The sequence below is a fragment of the Ovis aries genome, chromosome 17 (assembly GCF_016772045.2).
Source record: "Ovis aries strain OAR_USU_Benz2616 breed Rambouillet chromosome 17, ARS-UI_Ramb_v3.0, whole genome shotgun sequence".
Taxonomy (NCBI): domain Eukaryota; kingdom Metazoa; phylum Chordata; class Mammalia; order Artiodactyla; family Bovidae; genus Ovis; species Ovis aries.
The window spans coordinates 59,461,978-59,486,105 of record NC_056070.1 but is presented as its reverse complement, the minus strand read 5'-3'; the positions used below and the strand labels follow the sequence as shown (position 1 = coordinate 59,486,105).

The 24,128-nt window shown below is 44.2% G+C and overlaps 1 long non-coding RNA gene across 2 annotated transcripts in view; it reads right to left on the bottom strand.

The window, feature by feature from the left end:
- Positions 1 to 24,128, bottom strand: part of LOC132658006 (uncharacterized) — a 405,815-nt gene that overhangs the window by 63,441 nt on the left and 318,246 nt on the right. The window contains exons 8-9 of one of the 2 annotated variants that reach the window (XR_009596898.1): positions 19,540 to 19,706; positions 12,567 to 17,313 (exon numbers count right to left, since the gene is read on the bottom strand). The exons of the other annotated variant lie outside the window; for it this stretch is intronic. This is a non-coding gene — a long non-coding RNA (uncharacterized LOC132658006). Of the gene's footprint in view, positions 1 to 12,566; positions 17,314 to 19,539; positions 19,707 to 24,128 lie in introns of those variants that run through there. 2 annotated transcript variants of the gene reach the window in all.

Here is a 24,128-nt window from a genome sequence, read left to right as displayed (position 1 = left end):
GAGTTTCCCAATTTCAATCAGAAATATATTTAACCCGTTCAGCTATTCATTTACTGCTGGTTTGACCCTGGGTGAGTTACTTTTCTCCAGGGCTCAGTTTTCTTATCTATAAAATGGCAATAAATATAGCATCTAAATGATTGCCCCGAGAATAGTAAAAATAATCAGCATCAAACACAGGAAGAGACACAAAAGTGGTTAGCAATTATTATGACCATCTCTAGACTACTTCTATTAATATTACCTGTCACTGGACTGCTGGGAACAATCATACAAACAACTGTGTTACATGAACAACTCACAGCGTGCCATTGTCCTTCTCAAACGTCTTTAGTGATTATATTCAAGTGTCGTGGCACTACTGGTAAGGAACCTGCCTGCCAGGGCAGGAGACAAAAAAAACACAAGTTTGATCCCTGAGTCAGGAAGTTCTCCTGGAGGAGGGTATGGTAATCCACTCCAGTGTTCTTGCCTGAAGAATCCCATGGACAGAGGAGCCTGGCAGGCAACAGTCCATGGGGCCACAGAGAGCTGAACATGACTGAAGCAGCCTAGCATGCACTCATGCATCCAGAATAGGATCTTTTCTCCCTTTTCTCTCATTTTCATGGCCTACCTGCTGTTCCCAGGATGCACACAGCCATTTCCAGCTTCCGGGCTTCTCCTCTGGATACCCTTCTTCTCATTCACTCATCCATTCATTCATTCAGAGACACTTAAAACCATCCCTGAGGCAGGATCACAGCCCAGCCACAGAGATATAACACTTAATAAGAAAGGTGTCTGTCCTAAAGCATTTGCCCTCTCTGTTTAGGGCAGGCAAATAGGGTGTGTCTTGAGAACCAATTTCAGTTCTTTGTAGCTGGTCGGGTTGCTAGTATACCCAAGGTGAAGTGGATTCTAGAGATATAAGGCCACCCTTCAGGCTGAGCTAAAATCTTCTCTGGCGGATTATGGATGTCCACCATGGGCAGAGGAGATGGATTTGAAACGATCTGCTTGCCCTTCCTCCCCAAGGGGAAGCTTGATACACACATGGAGTCCCTCTCAAATTCTACCTTCCCAGTGAACCGCCTGGTTCTTTCCTTCATTTCATCCAGGTCTTTCTTCCAGTGTCCTCAGAAAGGCTTCCCTGACCACCTTGTCTGAAGCAGCCCCATCACTCCCCACTCCCCTTGTCCTTAACCAACGTGATTGCCCATCTTAGTCTTGATGACTACTCAACACAGCTGTTGGTTTCATGTCTCTGCAACCTGAATGGAAACATCGTGAGAGCAAGGTCTTTTCCTTGACCTCTTTAATACCACGTCCCCGGTACCCCAGAACAGTGCTTGGCATGTGGGAGAAGCTCAATAAATACTTGTAAAGAGGGAAAAATAGGAAGGATTGGGAGGGAGGAAGGAAACGAGGAGAATATCAATGAATCAATACCCAAGTGACCGAATAAAGGATTGAAACGCAGGTGGTACCATTATTTTTCTAGAGTCACCAATGTGAATATGTCTTCCAAACTGCTTGTTTCTCTGTGACAATAAGGCCCTTGGTCCTTAGCCTCTAGGTCTTCTAACTCTGGGAACTACATCCAACCTATTTTTCACGTTGCTATCTAGACTCTAAAAAGAATGGGACAGCTGCTTTTGCTTGCCTTCCAGATATGGAACATTACAATAGAATAAAATGTAATAAGATAAAAAAATGATTTAAAAAAAGAAACAGTTGGTAACACCTAAGAGTTCAAAGGTCCCAAATCAGTCCCCTCCCAGTCTCCTATCAAGTCCACTCAACTCGCTCTGCTTGCAGGTTCCCCAACCCCAACCCCATTGGGGTCCTTCTTCTCCGCATCTCTCACCGTATGGCCCTCCTCCATTCCTCCCGCCCCCATCCCTGCCCTGGCCTCCTGCCTCCCATGTTGGAGATTAAAAAGAACAGCTAAGCTGGCATTTACTGACTGTCAAACACCTCTCTGAGTTTCTTCAGAACAAACAGACCCAGCCGACTTTTTTGTTTGTTTTCTTCCTTTTCCTAAGCTGCCGAGCTGTCCCTGGCATTGTGTAAGAGGTCACACCGAGGGACTGTCAACAGCTCCCTAATGTCAGCTCCTACTCCAGAATGGGGGTCTGGGGTTTTATGGACCTCAACACACACACACACACACACACACACACACACACACACACAACCAGATGTTTGTTTTCTCTGACAGGTCTGGCTTTTTCCCCCCTGGGAGTGTGGAGGCTTGAAACACACAAGGCCCCTTCCCTAATTGCACATGAAAAACAGCTTGAATAAACGGAGATGTATAAACCCCCACTGTATAATCCCTTCCCGGAGACCAGGAAGACAGAACGCATTTGTACTTTGTTTCTAAATTTTCAAAGTTTCGCAATAAAACATTCATCTATTTTATGTAGTAAAAGAAAAGCCAAAAGTCCCAAACAAAACTTTTAGTTCTGTGCCCCAAAGTCAATAGTGATAGTTTGTCATTTTATCATACATCCATGTATTCATTCAGTAAATATTTATTGAATGTCTGCTATATATCAGGCACATTTCTAGGTTTGGGTCTTCCCTGGTGGCTCGGTGGTAAACAAAAAAAAAAAAAAAAATCCACCTGCCAATGCAGAAAACGCAGGTTCGATCCCTGGGTTGGGAAGATCCCCTGGAGGAGGGTATGGCTACCCACTCCAGTATTCTTACCTGGAGAGTCCCATGCCAGAGAAGACTGGCAAGCTGCAGTCCACAGGGTCACAAAGAGTCGGACATAACTGAGCAACTAAGTGTGAGCGTGAGCACGTCTAGGTTTGGGGAGCGTAGTGGTGAGGAAAAGCAGATTCTGGTTCTAGAAAGCTTCTCTTTGCAGCCCCAAATGAAAGCAGGATCTGTGATAAACAGGAGAGAGAGATGGGCACATCTGTGTGATCTCATATGTTTTGCACAGAGTGATTCTTCCAGAAACACCGTTGTGCCATTCTGCGGCTTAATTTTCTATATTTGACGCTACATCTTGAACTCTTTTTCCTATCAGCCCATAAACTTCTACCTTTTACATTTCAAATGTTGCACAGTGCCTTATTGTTCAGATGTACCAAAATGTACTTAAACAGTTCCCTGGAGTTGGATGTTTGGGTTGTTTCCAAGCTGATTTCTAGAAGTGAGATTGCTAGAAAAGGAAAGGAGTTGAAAACTTGACAGATATGCAAAAGGGGTTAAAGATTCTGAAAAGTGAGAACTTGGCCTCTTCCCTCAGTTTCACGTACTCCATCTATCTCACCTTAAAACTACAGGAACTTGTCCAGAGACACTCAGGGAGTTGGGACTTCACCGATACTTACTTGGCATAAAGCTACCCCAAACTTTAAGAGATCCTAATTTCCACTTTTCCTGCTGGTGGTAATTATCTAATTATATGTTGGTTTTGCCAGGAGACCCATGTGCTTCTGAGAAGCCAAAGTCCAATCTTTCCAGTGCCTAGAGTAGGACTAGGGACAGAGCGAGTACTCAGTGAAAGTCCATGGATGGAATAATTAGTTCAAGAATAGAGGACGAGATGAGCGAGGGGCTGAATGGATATTGGGTGGTTAGAGAGACACATGGGTAGGTGAGGGCATGAAAGGATGAACAGATGGATGGATGGACGGATGGATGGGTGGATGGGTGGGTGGGTAGGTGGGTGGATGAATGGATGGGTGGTGGGGTGGGTGGATAGGTGGGTGGATGAATGGATGGATGGATGGGTGGATGGATGCATAGCTGGCTGGACGTCTGGATGGAAAGGTAGATAGATAGATGTATAAGTGGATAGATACATAAAAACATGGAGGAATGAATGAATGACTGGATGGATGAATGGGTAAATCAATCAATCAATGGATGATGGATAAACAAGTAAAAAACACATGTGTGAATAAGTGAATGAGTAAGGGTGGATGGATAGACAGATGCTTAGCAATAGCCAAGTTTACATGATTAACACATTATAAAGATGACTACTTAGTAAAATATTTAATTGGTTATTAAAGAATTCCCCTCCCCCCATAAGACTCCTTTTATGGAGCTGTTTGGGAAGGAAGAGTTTACATTCCTACCAAGGCCAAATGTGTCACGTGAAATCTAACTATCAACATGGAAAAAAGAGGATGTCATGCCAGGAACCCTTTGGGCCTGGAACATCACCACGTAAAACCACCACCTTCACAAATATACTTCCTCCTGTCCAGAGCGTCTCAATGTCCAAGCCATCATCAAGGAATTAAAGGCCCCACCTTTCTCCATAAGTGCAGCATTGAGCCAGCTTCCCCAAAGCAACAGAGCTTAACCAGTCACTCCACTTTGGATCAATGCATCACCAGGCTTCTGCCCCAGCTTGTCTGGCAAGCCCCTTTGATCTGACCCAAGCCTCTCTAGGTCTCCTGATCCCTTGCCCCAGCCCTCAAAGGCCATCAGTTAAACAAACCACCTTGGGAGCCATCAGCACGTCTTCCAAGGCAAACAAGCCTTGGCCCCAGTGAGGTCAGCAGCCAGGAGGATGAGATGATTAAGCCACTGTCTTTGTCTGCAGCTTGTCTCTCACTGCTATTCTTGACAGATAGCAATGTGGCAAGAATTTCACCTGCATCTGAGAAGAGAGGAGCAAGCAGTAGTCGCTGAGTATTTACCATGTTCTAAGTATTAAGCTGGGCTCTGTACATTGTCTCATTTTATCCTGAGGAGCAGGGAGCAATTTTCCAAAGAGAAAGCTGAGAGGCTCAGAGAGGTTAAGTGGCTTGCTCAAGGTCACACAGCTAACAAGTAACACAATGAAGATTTGAGGTCAGGTTTGCCTTTTTTCAAAGTCATTTTTAAAAATGTATTTCAAATTGTGTTTGAAAAGGTATACAATGGGACCTGCTTCAAAGTTTGATAGCCTCATACTGGGAAATTTTAAATATCAGAACTTATGAATGCATCTTTTGGTTAAAATTGAATATTTTTTCCCATAAAGGTGGTCTTCTGTAGCCCAGTGGGAAGAGAGAAGAGGAAACTGAGCATTCCAGAGTGTGCCTGTGGATTAGGTGGAGACCATGGGGAGCCCAAGCTTACCCAGAACACAAGGCTGCTTCTCTGAGATCCAGTGCTTGTTTCCAGACTATTCCACCAGCCTCTTTTTCACTCTCACCTGCATCTCTGTTCCCATTCAGTTCAGTTCAGTTCAGTTGCTCAGTCGTGTCCGACTCTTTGTGACCACATGAATCGCAGCACACCAGGCCTCCCTGTCCATCACCATCTCCCAGAATTCACTCAGACTCACATCCATCGAGTCCGTGATGCCATCCAGCCATCTCATCCTCGGTCATCACCTTCTCCTCCTGCCCCCAATCCCTCCCACCATCAGAGTCTTTTCCAATGAGTCAGCTCTTTGCATGAGGTGGCCAAAGTATTGGAGCTTCAGCTTTAGCATCATTCCTTCCAAAGAAATCCCAGGGTTGATCTCCTTCAGAATGGACTGGTTGGATCTCCTTGCACTCCAAGGGACTCTCAAGAGCCTTCTCCAACACCACAGTTTGAAACCATCAACACTTCGGCGCTCAGCCTTCTTCACAGTCCAACTCTCACATCCATACATGACCACAGGAAAAACCATAGCCTTGACTAGATGGACCGTAGTCAGCAAAGTAATGTCTCTGCTTTTGAATATACTATCTAGGTTGGTCATAACTTTTCTTCCAAGGAGTAAGCATCTTTTAATTTCATGGCAGCAGTCACCGTCTGCAGTGATTTTGGAGCCCCCCCCCCCCCGCACCCCGCAAAAAAAAGTCGAACACTGTTTCTCTGTTTCCCCATCTATTTCCCATGAAGTGATGGGACCAGATGCCATGATCTTCGTTTTCTGAATATTGAGCTTTAAGCCAACTTTTTCACTCTCCTCTTTCACTTGCATCAAGAGGCTTTTCAGTTCCTCTTCACTTTCTGCCATAAGGGTGGTGTCATCTTCATATCTGAGGTTATTGATATTTCTCCTGGCAATCTTGATTCCAGCTTGTGCTTCTTTCAGTCCAGCGTTTCTCATCATGTACTCTGCATAGAAGTTAACTAAGCAAGGTGACAATATACAGCCTTGATGTACTCCTTTTCCTATTTGGAACCAGTCTGTTGTTCCATGTCCAGTTCTAACTGTTGCTTCCTGACCTGCATACAGATTTCTCAAGAGGCAGGTTAGGTGGTCTGGTATTCCCATCTCTCTCAGAATTTTCCACAGTTTATTGTGATCCACACAGTCAAAGGCTTTGGCATAGTCAATAAAGCAGAAATAGATGTTTTTCTGGAACTCTCTTGTTTTTTCCATGATCCAGCAGATGTTGCCAATTTGATCTCTGATTCCTCTGCCTTTTCTAAAACCAGCTTGAACATCAGGGAGTTCACAGTTCGTGTATTGCTGAAGCCTGACTTGGAGAGTTTTGAGCATTACTTTACTAGCATGTGAGATGAGTGCAATTGTGTGGTAGCTTGGGCATTCTTTGGCATTGCCTTTCTTTGGGATTGGAATGAAAACTGACCTTTTCCAGTCCTGCGGCCACTGCTGAGTTCTCCAAATTTGCTGGCATATTGAGTGCAGCACTTTCACAGCATCATCTTTCAGGATTTGAAATAGCTCAACTGGAATGCCATCACCTCCACTAGCTTTGTTCGTAGTGATGCTTTCTAAGGCCCACTTGACTTCACATTCCAAGATGTCTGGCTCTAGGTGAGTGATCACACCATCGTGATTACCTTGGTCATGAAGCTCTCTTTTGTACAGTTCTTCTGTGTATTCTTGCCACCTCTTCTTATTATCCTCTGCTTCTGTTAGGTCCATACCATTTCTGTCCTTTATTGAGCCCATCTTTGCATGAAATGTTCCCTTGATATCTCTAATTTTGTTGAAGAGATCTCTAGTCTTTCCCATTCTATGGTTTCCCTCTATTTCTTTGCATTGATTGCTGAAGAAGGCTTTCTTATCTCTTCTTGCTATTCTTTGGAACTCTGCATTCAGATCCTTATATCTTTCCTTTTCTCCTTGGCTTTTCACCTCTCTTCTTTTCACAGCTGTTTGTAAGGCCTCCCCAGACAGCCATTTTGCTTTTTGCATTTCTTTTCCATGGGGATGGTCTTGATCCCTGTCTCCGTACAATGTCACGAACCTCATTCCATAGTTCATCAGGCACTCTGTCTATCAGATCTAGGCCCTTAAATCTATTTCTCACTTCCACTGTATAATCATAAGCGATTTGATTTAGGTCATACCTGAATGGTCTAGCAGTTTTCCCTACTTTCTTCAATTTGAGTCTGAATTTGGTAATAAGGAGTTCATGATCTGAGCCACAGTCAGCTCCTGGTCTTGTTTTTGTTGACTGTATAGAGCTTCTCCATCTTTGGCTGCAAAGTATATAATCAATCTGCTTTTGGTGTTGACCATCTGGTGATGTCCATGTGTAGAGTCTTCTCTTGTGTTGTTGGAAGAGGGTGTTTGCTATGACCAGTGCATTTTCTTGGCGAAATGCTATTAGTCTTTGCTCTGCTTCATTCTGCATTCCAAGGCCAAATTTGCCTGTTACTCCAGGTGTTTCTTGACTTCCTACTTTTGCATTCCAGTCCCCTGTAATGAAAAGGACATCTTTTTTTGGGTGTTAGTTCTAAAAGGTCTTTAGGTCTTCATAAAACTGTTCAACTTCAGTTTCTTCAGCGTTACTGGTTGGGGCATAGACTTGGATAACTGTGATACTGAATGGTTTGCCTTGGAGACGAACAGAGATCATTCTGTCATTTTGAGATTGCATCCAAGTACTGCATTTTGGACTCTTTTGTTGACCATGATGGCTACTCCATTTCTTCTGAGGGATTCCTGCCCACAGTACCCCATATTCATTCTGAAGTTAAAAAATTCTAATCTGATAATGTTTTTCCCTACTTAAAAATCTTTGATAAAGAGCCAAATTATTATGGAAACATTAAAAACATATAAATAATGTTAATGACATGGGGAAATGTCCCAAGATATAGGTTCAAGGGCATCTTTTTTTAATAGCATGATCCTAACTGATCTTTACTATGTGGATCACATGACTAGGAGGAGAGAGATAGCCTAGAAATATTATGAGCAATGTGGTTTCATGGATATGCCATGACCTCCAAAGCATCCCCAAGGTAGATGTCCAAAGAAACAACTTACACATAAAAGCTGCATAGAATCTGGAAGTGCTGAACTGACATTCAATACACAGTAGATGAATGAGCTGCCCTGGGATACTCCCAGAATCCCACTCTTTGGAGGAGTTTGCCCTTTGATGAGTTCAGCCGGTAAGTTCATGTAGATCTTATTAAGCAGAAAATACTACCTCTGCCTGAGGTAAAGGAACGCCTGTGCTTTGGGTGAAAGAATGGATATCAAGTCTCATTGGTAGGAGACCCTGCAGAATGTCTAGGGCCCCCAGCCTCTCCTGACCTGTGGTTGCCAGATGGCATGTTCCCATGGCAACCAGAAGATGTGAGAAAGGATACCAAGAGCACCCTTCCTTTCAGTCTTGGGATTCTATCCTGGCTTAATGAGACGGTGATGTGGGTAAAGAGCTCGACTGTTTGTGGGCAACCCAAGTCGCTAGTCCAGTGCCAGTGTGATGTAGTCACTGTGTCTAGAAGCTTTTTTTCTACAAAACATTTATGTGCCTGGCTCAATACTAGGTATTTGGGGATAATACCTAAGATATGTCCCTTACCCTCAAGTACCTTCACTGAAAGTGAGTAATTATTTCTGAAAAGATCATTTAAATGCACTATATTACATGAGATTCATTTTTCAAACATCTCACAGATTATCTCTAAACTCATGAAAAGAGTAGAATCACCACTCTAGCTGAAAATACAGGATGCGCAATTAAGTTTGCAAAACTATCTTATAAATGATCTCCAAACACACATGAAAAGGGTCAGGCCATCACTTTAATTAAATGGAGATGCAAAAATGCTTGGCATAAGATAGCTGCTCAATAAATATTGAATGAGTAAATATTAAAATATTGAATGAATAAATAAGTATTGAATGAATGTTGGCTAAATAAATTGAGTGAACTAGCCATCAAAGCGGAGAAGGCAATGGCACCCCACTCCAGTACTCTTGCCTGGAAAATCCCATGGATGGAGGAGCCTGGTAGGCTGCAGTCCATGGAGTCGCTAAGAGTCGGACACGACTGAGCGACTTCAATTTCACTTTTCACTTTCATGCATTGGGGAAGGAAATGGCAACCCACTCCAGTATTCTTGCCTGGAGAGTCCCAGGGATGGGGGAGCCTGGTGGGCTTCTGTCTATAGGGTCACACAGAGTTGGACACGACTGAAGTGACTTAGCAGCAGCAGCCTTCAAAGACAGAGACTGATTAGCCCCCAATCTGTTTCCCAGAACCCTTTGCAGTTAGTGTAGTCACATGACAGTGCTGCAGCCAATGGGATGTGACAGAAGTGATGAGTATACATCCTGAAGTGGTCCATGAAAACCACCCATGATGATCAGTCACCAGCTAAATGGAGAGACTAGGGCTTTGAAGGAACTTGGGTCCCTGAAGAAGCACCATTTGGTGGTCACTGGTGGAGGACATCCCACCAATGAGAGACACCTGATTGGCCTTCCGCTGGGTAAAGCCATTGAAGTTTGGGGGTTATTTGTGACAACAGCAAGCTTATCCTGCCTTATACTGCCCAACCATTCCTTATCCATTGCCAACTTCCATAACTACAGCTGACGTATATAGCACCTTCCTGCGACTCAGAAAAGGCACCCTTTCCCCATGTTCACCTTGCCTGCTGTTTCTCCATTTCTCATCTAGACTGGTACCTCCCCAAACATCGGTCATTCTTTATTATCCTCAGACCTCTGCAACTTCCATAAACTGTCTGCACTATCAGACTTCATGATGTTCTTCATGCCAACTCATTTTATTGTCTAATACTTTTTAGTAAGTTCCCTACATACAGGGCATGTATGAAGGGTGCCTCAGCAGTAGAGCTCACCTGCAGCGCAGGAGATGCAAGAGACGTGGGTTGGAAGAGCCCCTAGAGGAGGGCATGGCAAACCCACTCCAGTATTCTCGCCTGGGAAATCCAGGCAGGCTGCAGTCCATGGAGTCCAGAGAGTTGGACGCGACTGAAGCAGCTGAGCATACATGCCCAGACGCCTAACTGTGAATGGGTTCTATTCGGAAAGCATGTTTGTAAGTCCAACAAAGTTAGCCTAAGTACCCAAATAACAAAATCAACTATATAGTACTGTACTGTAATAGGTTTATAACTCTTTTCATATAAATAATACATAAAAACAAACACAAAATATAAAGATAGCATTTTTAATCGTACAGTGTAGTACCTTGAAAAGTATAGTACAACAGGTGGCCTACGGGGGCTGGCATCAGGTGAACAAGCAAGAAGAGTTACTAACTGGAGGAGAGAAAGGAGGTGAGAGATGGTAAAGCTGAAGGATCATCAACAATATGAGATGGAGGGCAGGTGCAATTTCACTCATGTCTGATGCTGATGCCACAGGTTCTAGCTATGAAAATGCTGAACTACTTGACTCTATAAAGCACTGTACAGTCAACCACTTGTAGAGGAGGAACACACTTGAGAATGTACATCCTACAAGCGAACTAACAACGTGATTGGACATGCAGATGCTTATTCACATCTTTGGAAGTGTGCAGCTTAAAGTTTTGTACGTACAGACATCACTGCATTCCAAAAGACAATTGTATATTACTCCAGTCCTTGGCATCCCGGGGTCCTTTATTCCAAGTAGAAAGTTGCCTTGAAAATAAACACAAAGAACACAACAATTGATGCTAAATTCTAATCAGATTTCCCTGAATGGGCTCTGGGCCTGCAGGGAGCTCTCTTTCTGTTTAAGAGAGATGAGCAAGTGTTGGAGGAAGTAAAGCAGTAAAAGAACCAAATGAGGATTTGCTTCCTGAAGAACCAAAGGCATGGGAAGGAATAGAAAAGGGAATGTTTCCACTGTGTTTAATGTTACATATAATGTCCTGTTTCATGTATCTTCTGAAAGTCCCTCCCTATCTGAGAAACTTTGTCCTGGAAGCTCACTTAAGATGAAATGTTGGGATTTCCCCAGCGGTCCAGCGGCTAAGGCTCCGAGCTCCCAATGCAGGGGGCCTGGGTCCGATCCCTGGTCAGGGAACTAGATCCCACACGCTGCAACTCAGTGTTTGCATGCTGCAACTAAGACCAGTGTAGCCAAATAAATAATAACAAACACGTTTTTTTTAAAAACAGATGAAATGTGGTCACTTTCTGGGTCACAAACGTGTGTTTAGGATCAATGACACCTGGAGAGTTCTGGCATTTTATCTTTTACCTGCAGAAAATTCTGCCCCATCTCCACCAGCCCCATCAGGCAAGGTTTCAGAGCCTCTGGGGGCCCGCCTATCTTGGTTGCAAAGCTGAGATGTAGTCCCTGCCACCCAGTTTTTCTCAGGCAGAACCATCCCTGCTCACTTGTGCTTCCTCCCCTCCCCTGTTTATCAGTTCCAAATCCTCTTTCTCAGCAGTTTCCCTCTCTTGGGTCCAAGCCACACTTTCTCACAGGAAACCAAACACAGAACATGGTAAAGACAGTCTCCTCCAGGACACACACAGATCCTTTGTGCGTGCTAAGCATTTCAGTCATGTCTGACTCTTTGCAACCCCATGGACTGTAAGCCTGCGAAGCTTCTCTGTCCATGGGATTCTCCAGGCAAGAATACTGGAGTGGGTTGTCATTTCCTCCTCCAGGGGATCTTCCTGACCCAGGGATTGAACCCATATCTCTTATGTCTCCTACAATGGCTGGCGGGTTCTTACCCATTAGTGCCACCTGGAAAGCCCCAGAGATCCCTTGAGATCGCCTCATCCCTGAGTGTCGTGTAAGGGAGAAAAAGAAACAAACACACACAGCATATGTATCGAAACCCAAAGCACTACCCAAGGAAGAAAGGTGTATGATGTTGTGTTGTGTGTATGTGTGTGTGTGTGTGGGGGGTGCTTCAGTGGGATGGTGTCTTCAAATACCCCACCTAGCTACTTTATAAGTAGCTATTATTTTAATGACTTTGCAATTTGATTTGCACAGAAGAGAGTGTGCATTGACAAAAGATCCCAAGGCCCATTGCAATTCTTAAAATAATCATAATCACGATTTCAAATAGTGAAATAATAATAACTATTATTATTCTACAGCTCTTCCAGGAGGTCTGTAGCTAGCCAGCCTTATGCTTGTTGGTGAGTCACTTTGCCTGTCTTATTTCTTCACCTCTAATATTTCACCTAGATGCTCCTCACTGCCGGGGTCCAGCCCCGGTGGATCCAGGGAATTCGAAGGTGGGGACGGCGTCGGCGTCCTTGGAAAAATACATATTTAATCACAGATATATAGAGAGATTGGAAACGGATAGTGTAGTACGAAAATTAGTGGAGAAAAAGAGGCTGAATAACTTGGCTACGTGGAATAGCATCCATGCTCCAGATGGGAATTCAGCCAGAAAAACGGGGAGCAAGAAAGAACAACATGGGGGTATCAGTCTTTCCGGAAACTTATCCGATTTCTTTATTTTGGGTTTTGCTTATATACCTTTTGTTACATATAGGGATGAATACAGAGTCACGCAGGGGTCAGCAGTCCTGACCTTTATCAAAATCAGGTGCTTCACATAAAAAGCTCTTAGGGATTTTATGATCCTTTCTTTCTGATAAACGAAAACTTATTTTTTCCAAGGGTGTTTTTTTCTTAAACCAGGCACCACCCTCCAAATAAAGTTACATTCCTATAGGGTGAGGGTGTAGTGAGTTACAATCAAGAAAGGAATTTATTTAACCCAAGGTTAACATGATTAATCTTAAAGGTTAATGCTTATTTCTCCTATATGCTTAAAGGTTAATGCTTATTTCTCCTATATGCTAGTTATATTCATTATAAGGGCAGGGAACATGGAGATTTAGCAGCAAACATCAGCCCAACAAACGAAAATCCTTTCACCAATGCTCCCCTTAAGATCTATTTAGTCTTAAGATAGTGATAAAGTTACATTTTTACATAACAAGGACACAGTGATTTATAACAAAGTACAGTGATCTATTACAAAAGAGAAGATTCATTAACTCAAAAAGTCTAGTATTGCTAACCTTAAAAACTACTATATTTCCTTTTCTATATTCCAAATACATTGATTAATATATTCCCAGGTGCCCAAGGATATGGAGGCCTGGCAGCAATCATTGACTCAACAAGGAGAAAAGCCCTATGCTAATCAAGACTCTCAAAATACTCCAAAACTCTCTGTGCTGTTTCTGGTTGAGAGGTAGTAAACAATCATGTGCATAGTAGCAGGAGTATGGATAATCCTGTCACACAAGCTAGTCTGTCAGCAGAGAGGTTTGACCTAAGACACCCTTGTCACACCCAGGGCAGGGAATTAGCGGCAATTATTGGCACAACAAATGAAAAACCCTTCACCAATATAATTCCTAACCAACCCACTATATTAATAATTTCCAACTCCCCAAAAGAATTTGCCTTTAGTAAGTCTAAAACATCTCGTGCCTCTCAGATTGGGAGGCTGTAAACAATCACATGTGGCCGGACGAACCTATACAGGTGGGCTAGATAAACTTCAGAGGAGTCCGTAAGCTGAAATACTCTTGTCACGCCCAGGAATTTTTATTGAGTTGGAGCTGCAAGTTAACTCCTTCTCCGAGAGAAATGGTTATTGGGGAGAGCCCCCCGTAAAGTCAGAGGTGTAGGTGAGAGCATAAAACAGACTCTGGTTTTGGGGTAGATGCTTGGGAACAGGGGGTTTCCTGAGGCTTGATCACGCCTTTGCGTATGCCAAGCCTCCTTCCTCATGACCTTTGCCATGGGCGGAGTTCCTCACGCTGGCCCCTGGTACCTCACAGTCCCATCCATCTCCAAATATTCATGACTTTATAATTCTACAAAATATTTACAAAGTCACTGCCACTGGGAAGACGGCATAGAGCTCTGTCATTACCAGCTGAGTGGTGTGTCCTTGGACAAGCGACTCAACCTCTGTTCCCAGTATGATCATCTGTAAATATAAGGATAGTGATTACCTGGCTAATTCATAGAGAAGAATTGAATTAAACCAGGTAAGCACTCGGTATGGTGCCTAGTATAACGAAGTCATTAAACACAGTGCTGGGACCCGAGCTGGGTGGCCTTTTCCATGCCTCGGTTTCTTTGTCCATCAAATGAGGATGTGTGCAGCGTAGCCTTCTCAGTGCTGCTGTGGAGACTGAGTGAGATCAGTGACCAGCACACGGTCAGCTCTTTGGATGCAGTCGTTGCTATTATGGATGTCGCTGCCGTGGTTGTTGTTATTCCCACCTGTGCCCTGAGAGACCAGATGAGGTGGCCCTCCCAGGTGAGAAGGCTCTGGCTATGGAGGTTTAGATTCTTTCAAGACCGGAAATTTCAGAAACCCAGAGATAGGCTGAAATGTAAAACCATTGCAATAGGGTTCTGCTCAACACCCTGGCAGTTCCAAGGCAAGGTGGGAGGAGGAGAGAGGGAGGGAGGGAGGGAGGGAGGACCAAGCCCTAGCGCAGGAAGGGCTCGAGTTCATTACCGCCACTCTGAAGATTCCAGGAAGACTAAGAGGGCCCCCACGGCCCCAGGGATGAGCAAACACAATCTTTGTGGGGGGCCTTTGTTGAGTAACTAGGGCAAACTCTCTTTGTGTGTCTGTCTTCCTTCCTTTTATCCTATTAATGAAAGAGAAAGAGAAGAAAGATTTCCCTTTAGAAAGTCAGGAGACAAGGGGGATGCATTAAATGCTGAAAGCCCAGAGGGCAAACTTCGGAATCTACCCACACAAGGCAAATTCCTTGTCTCTCTAAATCCTTCCAACTGCTCCCCGGGCCAGGTGTTGGCGGCTAAGTCAACGACTGTCACACAGCAGATGAACAAGTTCAAGTTGGCTTTCGGGACCCATCGGTGTTGGAGCCAAAGAGAGAGACGGTCTTTATCTGAGGATATTCCAAAGCATCTGGGGCCAGAAGTTCTGACAAAACAGGAAACCAAGCAGCATTTTGAAGCAGAAACCCTGGTCTCAGCCCGTGAGTTTTTGTTTCAGGGTCTGACATACATCTGTTGTGAGACCTCGGGCAAGTCCTTTTCCTCCTCCAGGCTTTGATTTCCAGGTCTGAAAAGTCAAAGGGTCAAAACACGTGGCATCTGGGCTCCCCTCTAGTCTTAACCTCTAGTGTGGAGGAAGTTGGACTAAAGCTTTGAATCAGTTTCTGAGATATCATATTGAAAAGGCATTTAGAGACAATTATAGTGAACACTTCTGCAGTGATGTTGACCTACATCCATTTGCCGTGGTCCCGTGTTTCACCAGGCATCCTTTTATGGGACACAGAGTAGATTATGCTAGTACATTCTTTTCCCACGCTTGGGTTCAGAGAAGGGATCAGAACCCTCAGTGATAAAGATTTAGGATAAAAATATAGCTAAGTATCAGAACACAATTTTAAAACTAATCACCCATTTATCCATTCATCCACAAAACCACTCAATCATCCATCCATCTATACAGGCATAAATGCTTCTGTCATCCATCCATTAATGAATCCACTCATCAGTTTATCCCTGTATTCATGCATCCAAACATGCACCATTCATACATACACATACATGTGTCCACCCATCTGTTCATTTATTCAATCATCCAAACTTCCATTCATCTATTAATTAAGTCACACAGACATACATACATACCTATGTGCACCCATCCATGCATGCATCCATCCTCTCATCCATTCATCTATACATCCATGAGTCCCTCCAAATATCCATTTATCTTTGCATACACATAACTTTCCATCCATCTAGCCAGCCAGCCAGCCAGCCAGCCATGTACTTATCCCTTCATTCATGAAACCATTTTTGTTTAGTTGCAAAGTCAAGTCCAACTCTCTTGCAGTCTTGAGGACTATAGCCCACCAGGCTCCTCTGTGCATGGGATTTCCCAGGCAGGAATACTGGAGTGGGTTACACGCATATATATAGCTACCTACCTACCTACATCCAGCCTCCCGTCTTTCATTTATCCATCAGTGCACCCATTCACTCATTCATCCATTCAGTGATGAACCATCATCCATTCATCCATCCGCCTTCAGAGAGAAAAGACGTCCATCCATTCCTTTAAGGAGCTCACGATCTAGTAATAGATGAGAGAACAGATATTTTCAATAGACTGTGTGAGTGGCTATGATAGGAAGTAAAGAGAGAGAGGTGAGAAGGGAGGGAAATACATCAATAACGATAACCACCAGGTAATAAACCATCTCTGTATGCCTAGGTTTTAAATTATAGTTCATACCAATTTTGTGAGCTGCATATTATAATCTTTCTTTTGATGATGAGAAAACCAAGGCTTAAGGAGGTTAATTAACTCTCCCCACATAGCAGGTAAGTAATACAGCTGAGACACAGACAGCTCGGTATGAGAGCCAAGGTCCTTCTCCATATATTCACTCATTCCAGAGGAAGAAGGAGGAGAAGGGGGTGACCGAGGGAGGATGAGATGGTTGGATGGCGTCACTGACTCAATGAATATGAGTTCAAGCAAACTCCGGGAGATAGTGAAGGACACGGAAGCCTGGTATGCTGCAGTTCATGGGGTCACAAGGAGTCAGACAAAACTTAGAGACTGAACAACAACAATATGTAAAATATTTAGTACACAACATTGTAAAACAACTATACTCCAATAAAAGTTAAAATTAAGTTTAAAAAGAAAAAAGAATATTTAGCACAGGTATTTTCTAAATGGCTGATGAATGCTGTGCTGCTATTATTAAGAAGGGTCTAATCTAGTATCTGATACAGGCACTTGCATAGACATTGTCTCACTGATTGCTTCTAACCACCCTCGAAAGGTAGGGGTGATTATCCCCTACATACTAATGAGGTGCCCACAACCTCAGAAATTAAGTGATGGTTAGGCAGTTAAAACAGGATTCTCACCCAGCTCCTTGCCAAACCCCAGTGGCCTCAGCACTTCCCTAAGCCCTCGGGGCCAACAAAAGACAAGGTCTAGATATTGGTGCCTGAGTCAGGAGAAGACCATTTCTCAAGAAGGAGGGGTTACTCACAACAGCGCAGGGTGATACCTGATTGAGGAGGAAATGATGATACTCAGGAAACAGGGCATATTCATAGAAGCACACGGTTCTGTGCTGAGGTGTCTGATATAGGCTGGAGTGACTTGGAGAGGGGAGAGAAGTCCATGAAACCTGGAAAACCACAGAAGGCTTCACAGATGTGGCGGCTTTTAATGAATAGCAGGGTTGAGGTGTTTGAACCAGTAAGCAGAGAAGACGGGTACGTAGAAATGACAGAGATAGGACTGACTTTCCTGCAGCAGACAAAAGGAGAACCAACTTCTAATAAGATACAATAATGACAGAAACTATAACAACAATCATTCACATGCCAGGAAGTGTTCTGAAGTTTATAAGAGCTCACTTGAGTCTTTATATTGATCCTTTGCAGCAGGCAGTATGATCATCGCCATTCTATAGATGAGAAAACTGAAGCACAGAGATGAAGCAATTTGACCAAGATCACAAGTTAAAACGGAGAAAACCAAAATCAGCCAGCAGGGTAGTTATGAACACTAGTAGGGGAGAGACTATAAGGCTGCTGAATAGTGTAAGAACAAAGGCTAGAAATTCAGACATTCATGAGTTGAATCTAGGGACTTTCCCTGGCAGTCCAGTGGTTAAGACTTCAACTTCCAACGCAAGGCGGTGCAGGTTCAATCCCTGGTCAGGGAGCTAAAATCCCACAGGCCTCATGGTCAAAAGGTCAAAACATAAAACAGAAGCAATGTGGTAAGAAATTCAATAAAGACTTTAAAAATGGTTCACATCAAAAAAAAAATCTTAAAAACATAACTTGCATCTAGACAATCTGGGGTTCAATGCATGCTTCTGCCCACTTTCTGGTGGTGGAATCCTATCAAAGCCCCTTAACTTTCCTAAACCTAGATTCTAAGCCTGAAAAAATAGGGCATGGAAATGGCTAGTTAAGCCCTTGGAAGGTTGATGTGAGGATTTTTATAAACCAGAAGTCATCCAAGTAAGGACACAATACATATTTAAATTAGGCAGATGGGACCTCCCTAGTGGTTCAGTGGTTAAGATTCCATGTTCCCAATGCAGGGGGCCTGGGTTCAATCCTTGGTCAGGGAACATGTTGCAAATAAATAAATAAAAATATATTTTTTAATATAAATAAATTAGGGGGTGCTGCCATCACTGTCTTTTAGGGTGAGGACCTTAGAAACACAGGTGGAAGCAAATATATCCTGAAGATTTAGAATGCCACTTTGGGACCCGCTCTCTGGATTCGAATCTCAGTTCAGCTATTTCCTAGTTTTGTGCCTAGAGATAAGTCACTGTGTGTTTTTGACCCTCGCTTTCCCATATTTTGAAAGGGGATGGACCTGTTCGCACTGAAGATTAAAAAGGGATGGAAACAAGGCCTGCTTCCAACTGTTGCACTGGAGACTAAATGAGTTCGTGAACTGTACTAAGAACCTGAAACAAGGCCAGGGAAAGGAGGATCACTGGGAAGGTCTATTCTCATTAATCCAAGAGGCCAGGTCAAGGGCATCCCCAAGACCTCAGAGCACGCCTTGAGAGTGGTTTCTGAGGATGACAAGGCACAATGCATCCGGCAGCCACAGCGGGAGAGCCAAGCGTGTCGGCTATTATGCTGCCATCAATAGCTGTCGATGTCACGGCTTTGGAACCCCCTGCCTTAGACACCAGAATCTCATGGTGAATTTCATCCCCATGAGCACTGGAGCATTCAAGAAACAAGGGTATGTGCAAAGCAGAAATAGAGACACAGGCTTAGAGAACAAATGTAAGAGAGTAGAAAAGAGATGGAATGGATTGGGAGAGTGGGATTGACGTACATACACTGCCGATACCATGTACAAAATAGAGAACTAGTGGGAGCCTGTTGTATAGCACAGGGAACTCTACTCAACGCTCTGCGATGATCTAAATGGGAAGGAAATCCAAAAAAAGAAGAGGGATATATGTAGCCGACTCATTGTTAAAGACCCTGATGCTGGGAAAGATTGAAGGCAAGAGGAGAAGAAGGCTGCAGAGGATAAGATGGTTAGTAGGATCACCAATTCAATGCGCATGAAATTGAGCAAACTCTGGGAGATAGTGTAGGACAGGGGAGCCTGGTGTGTTACAAGCCTTGGGGTCACAAATAGATGGACATGACTGAGCGCCTGACCAGCGACAACAATAGGTGATTTACTTTGCTGTACAGCTGAAACTAACATGACACCGTAAAGCAATTACGCCCCAATAATTTTTTTTTTAAAGAAAAAGTAGGGCCTCATTCTGTAACTGAAAAGACTCCAGCCACGGCCCTAGGCCCAATAGATACACACACACACACACACACACACACACACACACACACACACTTACTTCCACCAGGAACCAGCCATTGTGTGATGCAGCTGAACTTTCTACTGTTCCTATTTGAGTCAGCACGAGCAAGCGATTGCTTCCCAAGTCCTATTTATGGCCGTTTTGTTTTGCAGGAGTTAGCAAGGGCGCGGGTAGCAGACGGATATTGTTGTTTTCCAGAAAGTCTATTTAAAAAACAGAATGCCGTGACGGGTTGGGTTTGAAACAATGAGGATAAACATACGGTGATGTTTTTCCCTTCATTCGTTTGGACTTCTGTTGAAACCCAAATCTAAAACGACCATGAACATAGATATCCTATTGTAGAGACAGGGTTTTTTTTTTTTTTCTCCCCCTTTATTTGTTAAAAAGATTCAAAAGAGCGAGACCTTCACGATTTGAATCAGCTCTCTGATGAAATCTCTGTGAACATCTACACTTGCCTTGGAAGGCCTTGCAAAATCATAAGTAATTCATTCGATGTATAATTGTGTTTTTAAGTCCTGTCTCTCTCACTATCCAGGCAGAGTGAATCTGTTAGGTTGGCAGGGCCATCTGGCTCATGGGACAAATAGAATGGGGATCAACTGTTGGCCCTCTTTTACGAACTGGGACAAATGCTTGAAGCTTTCTGATCCTCAGTTTGTGAACAACAAAGGCCAGTAAGGTCTGTTTTATTTTATTTTCTTTTTTTCTCTTTTTAATTTTTTTATTTTTATTTTTTAAATTTTAAAATCTTTAATTCTTACATGCGTTCCCATACATGAACCCCCCTCCCACCTCCCTCCCCACAACATCTCTCTGGGTCATCCCCATGCACCAGCCCCAAGCATGCTGCACCCTGCGTCAGACATAGACTGGCGATTCAATTCTTACATGATAGTATACATGTTAGAATTCCCATTCTCCCAAATCATCCCACCCTTTCCCTCTCCCTCTGAGTCCAAAAGTCCGTTATACACATCTGTGGTTTTTTTTCCTGTCTTGCATACAGGGTCGTCATTGCCATCTTCCTAAATTCCATATATATGTGTTAGTATACTGTATTGGTGTTTTTCTTTCTGGCTTACTTCACTCTGTATAATTGGCTCCAGTTTCATCCATCTTTTAATTTATTCATCCATGTGTGTGCATGCTCAGTCACTTCAGTCGTGTCCAGCTCTGCAACCCTGTAGCCCATAGCCCACCAGGCTCCTCTGTCCCTGGGATTCTCCAGGCAAGAATACTGGAGTGGGTTGTCATTTTCTCCTCCAGGGGATCTTTCCCACTCAGGGGTCAAACCTGTGTCTTTTGAATCTCCTGCATAGGCAGGCAGGTTTTTAACCACTAGGGCCACCCATTCATTCATTAACCCACTCACTCATTCACCCATTCAAATATTTTTGAGGATGACTTTGGGGCAAGGTGGCATTGCCGGCACTGGAAACGGAGCAGCGAGCAAGACAGACACAGATTTCACCCTCATCCTTGTGTAGGAGATGAGATCATGAACAAAATAGGTAAGGAAAGTGCACAGCAGGTTAAATTAAGAAAAACCAGAGCAAGAAAGGGGAATTGTGTGAGTCCGTGTGTGTGTGTGTGTGTGTGAGCATGTGTGTGTTGGAATGGATGCGGGGGTGGGGGGGGGAGGGGGAGGTTAGATAGAGTGCTCCACAAAGGCCTCACTGAGAAGGTCACATATGAGAAAAAATCTAAAGCAGGTGAGAGAACCAACTACACAGATACCTGGGCAAGAACATTTCATGATGTTCTTGAAATGCAAAGGCCCTGAGGTTAGAGTGTGCTCAGTGTGTTGGAGGAGCAGCAGGGAAGCCAGGAGATGGGGGTGTTTGGGGCATGAAAGAGTGGGGAGTAGGGGATGAGGTCAGAGACATAACTTTATGAAATGGTCCTGGGAATGAAATCACCGCATGAGCTTCATACATAACAGATGTACGATGACCATATTTTAGATGGTGAACCCATGAACATAAGTGGAAATCCAATGGATATCTCTTTTATGTGTCCAGACACTAGGACTCAGAGAGCTCTATTTGCTTCCCTAAGTCCACTCTGTAGGCTCATGAAGAATTTGTGGCTAGACTTCAGGACCCCTTCTAACTAGCCCAACATTTAGTCTTCCCTAGGTTATTGACACTGGAGAAGGAAGTGGCAACCCACTCCAGTGTTCTTGCCTGGAGAATCCCAGGGATGGGGGAGCCTGGTTTGCTGCCATCTACGGGGTTGCAGAGTCGGACACGGCTGAAGCAACTTAGTAGTAGTAGTAGTAGTAGGTTATTGACACAGATAAAAATCTTGATCAGTGCCCTCCCCAATGTCAACAGTTGACATTGTGAAAAGAAGGGATTCTGGGTACACAGGACAAAATCCCCCCTGACCCCCACCAATCACAAGGAATTATCCAGTCCCAGATACTCAGGTGGCTCAGCAGGTAAAAAGTTATCCTGCAATGCAAGATATGCAGGAGACAGGTCTGAAAGATCCTCTGGAGTAGGAAATGGCAACTTACTCCAGGATTCTTGCCTGGAAAGTCTCATGGACAGAGGAGCCTCGCAGACTACAGTCCATGAGGTCTCAAAGAGTCAGACAGTACTGAAGGGACTGAACATGCCCACGGATATCCAAAGTACTAAGGTTCAGAAACTTTGGCTTAGGGGAACAGCCCCAAATCTATTGTTGTTTTTTTCCTCTTCAAATTCTCATTGTTCTAAACTCCATCTGGTGATTCTCCAGGGTGTGTGGGGAGCTGATAGTACATGATTGAATGGGGGGTGGGACCCACTAGCCCCTCCACCCACTCCAGGGTTGGGCTGGTTGTGGGGGGATGATTCCTGGCTGGGATGAACTCAATTCTATTTCCCCTTCCGGGGATCTTTGTTGAAAGCATTAGCATGAACTAAGGGGGAAAGGGTGGAGCTAGAAGCAAGCCCAATTTTCCAAAATAAAGTCATAGATAAGAGATTAAGATCCCTGAGACTGTGGCTGTACTGTTTGCAGCACAAAGCCTTTATCCAGGGCTTTCCTAAGCATGGAAGGATAAGATATTATCAAGGTAACACATGAAAATAATAGTATCTCAGCTCGAAAGGGTGGGTCTTCTCTTTTGCAAAGAGCTCAGTACACTTCCGTCCACATACTTTCAAAGGTACTAGCCTACTGGGAGATGATGTATTAAGCCAATCTGGAAGGAGGGACTAGAATCGAAAGCAAGTTTAATAGCATGCCCTGTGGGAGCATTATGGGGCTTCCCTGGTGGCTCAGATGGCAAATAATCTGCCTACAGTGCAGGAGACCCAGGTTGGATCCCTAGATCGGGAAGATTTCCTGAAAAAGGAAATGGCGACTCACTCCAGTATTCTCGCTTGGAGAATTCCATGGATAAAGGAGCCTGGCAGGCTACAGTCCATAGGGTCACAAAGAGTCAGACACGCCTGAGCAACTAACACACATAAAAATAAGATGACTTAGTTTTCTTGAGTCTCAGCCTACAATTGCATCCATCCATCCATCCATCCATCCATTTGCTCTTTCAACAAATATTTACTTGGTACCTACCACAAGTCAGATTCTATGACATATCTGAGACATGTGTGGATGACAAATAGTGCCTGACTTCCAGAGATTCACAAGCTAGAGAGAAATGAAGCCAAAGATGTAGGTTCAATGACACCCAGGCTCTTTCCCTGGAGTCCAGGGACCACAGAGTGGCAGAGGCTGTGACAGCTAAGATCAGAAGTGCATGAGAGTCAAAGAACATATCTCTCCCATTTAAGGAATCAAGGAAGGCTTTCTGGAGGAGGTGAGGTTTTTTTTTTACTATTTTTTTTCAACCTTAACACTACTGACATTTTGAACTGGCTAACTTGGTGCCATGGGAGCTGTCCTGTGCATCACAGAAAGTTGAAGAGCATCCCTGGCCTCCACCCAGTAGACACCAGTCAGTAAGTAGCACCCTTCCCCCAAAGTCATGACAATTGGAAGGAATGATGCTGAAGCTGAAGCTGAAGCACCAATACTTTGACCACCTGATGCAAAGAGTCAACTCATTGGAAAAGACCCTGATGCTGGGAAAGAGTGAAGGCAGGAGGAGAAGGGGACGACAGAGGATGAGATGGTTGGATGGCATCGCTGACTCAATGGACATGAGTTTGAGCAAGCTCAGGGAGATAATGAAGGACAGGGAAGCCTGCCGTGCTGCAGTCCATGGGGTCACAGAGTTGGACACGACTTGAAGACTCAACAACAACAAAATTGTCCCGAGTGACAAAATCATCCTCCTCTCAATTTCCTCCAACTCCCCCCACCCATCTCCCAGGAAGAACCACTAGGCTAAAGAGAAATGCAAAGAATATGTGGAAGGCAGAGTTGTGGAAGGCTCTAGACCACTGTTCCCTGCAGCCTTGTGCTGTGTGAGCCAGTGTACAAATGTGAATGTTATTCCAGGATCCGTTGAAGCTGCTGGTAAGTGCCTGGTCTGGTCTTGGCTTTCAAAGGCTCCCTCAGTGACCGGATGGGAGACGGGAGCGGGGGTGAAGCTGGCACAGGGTGACCAGAAGGAAGGTCTTCCCCCGTGAATCCGTCTGGGGCCTGCCAGTGACCCCAGTGGA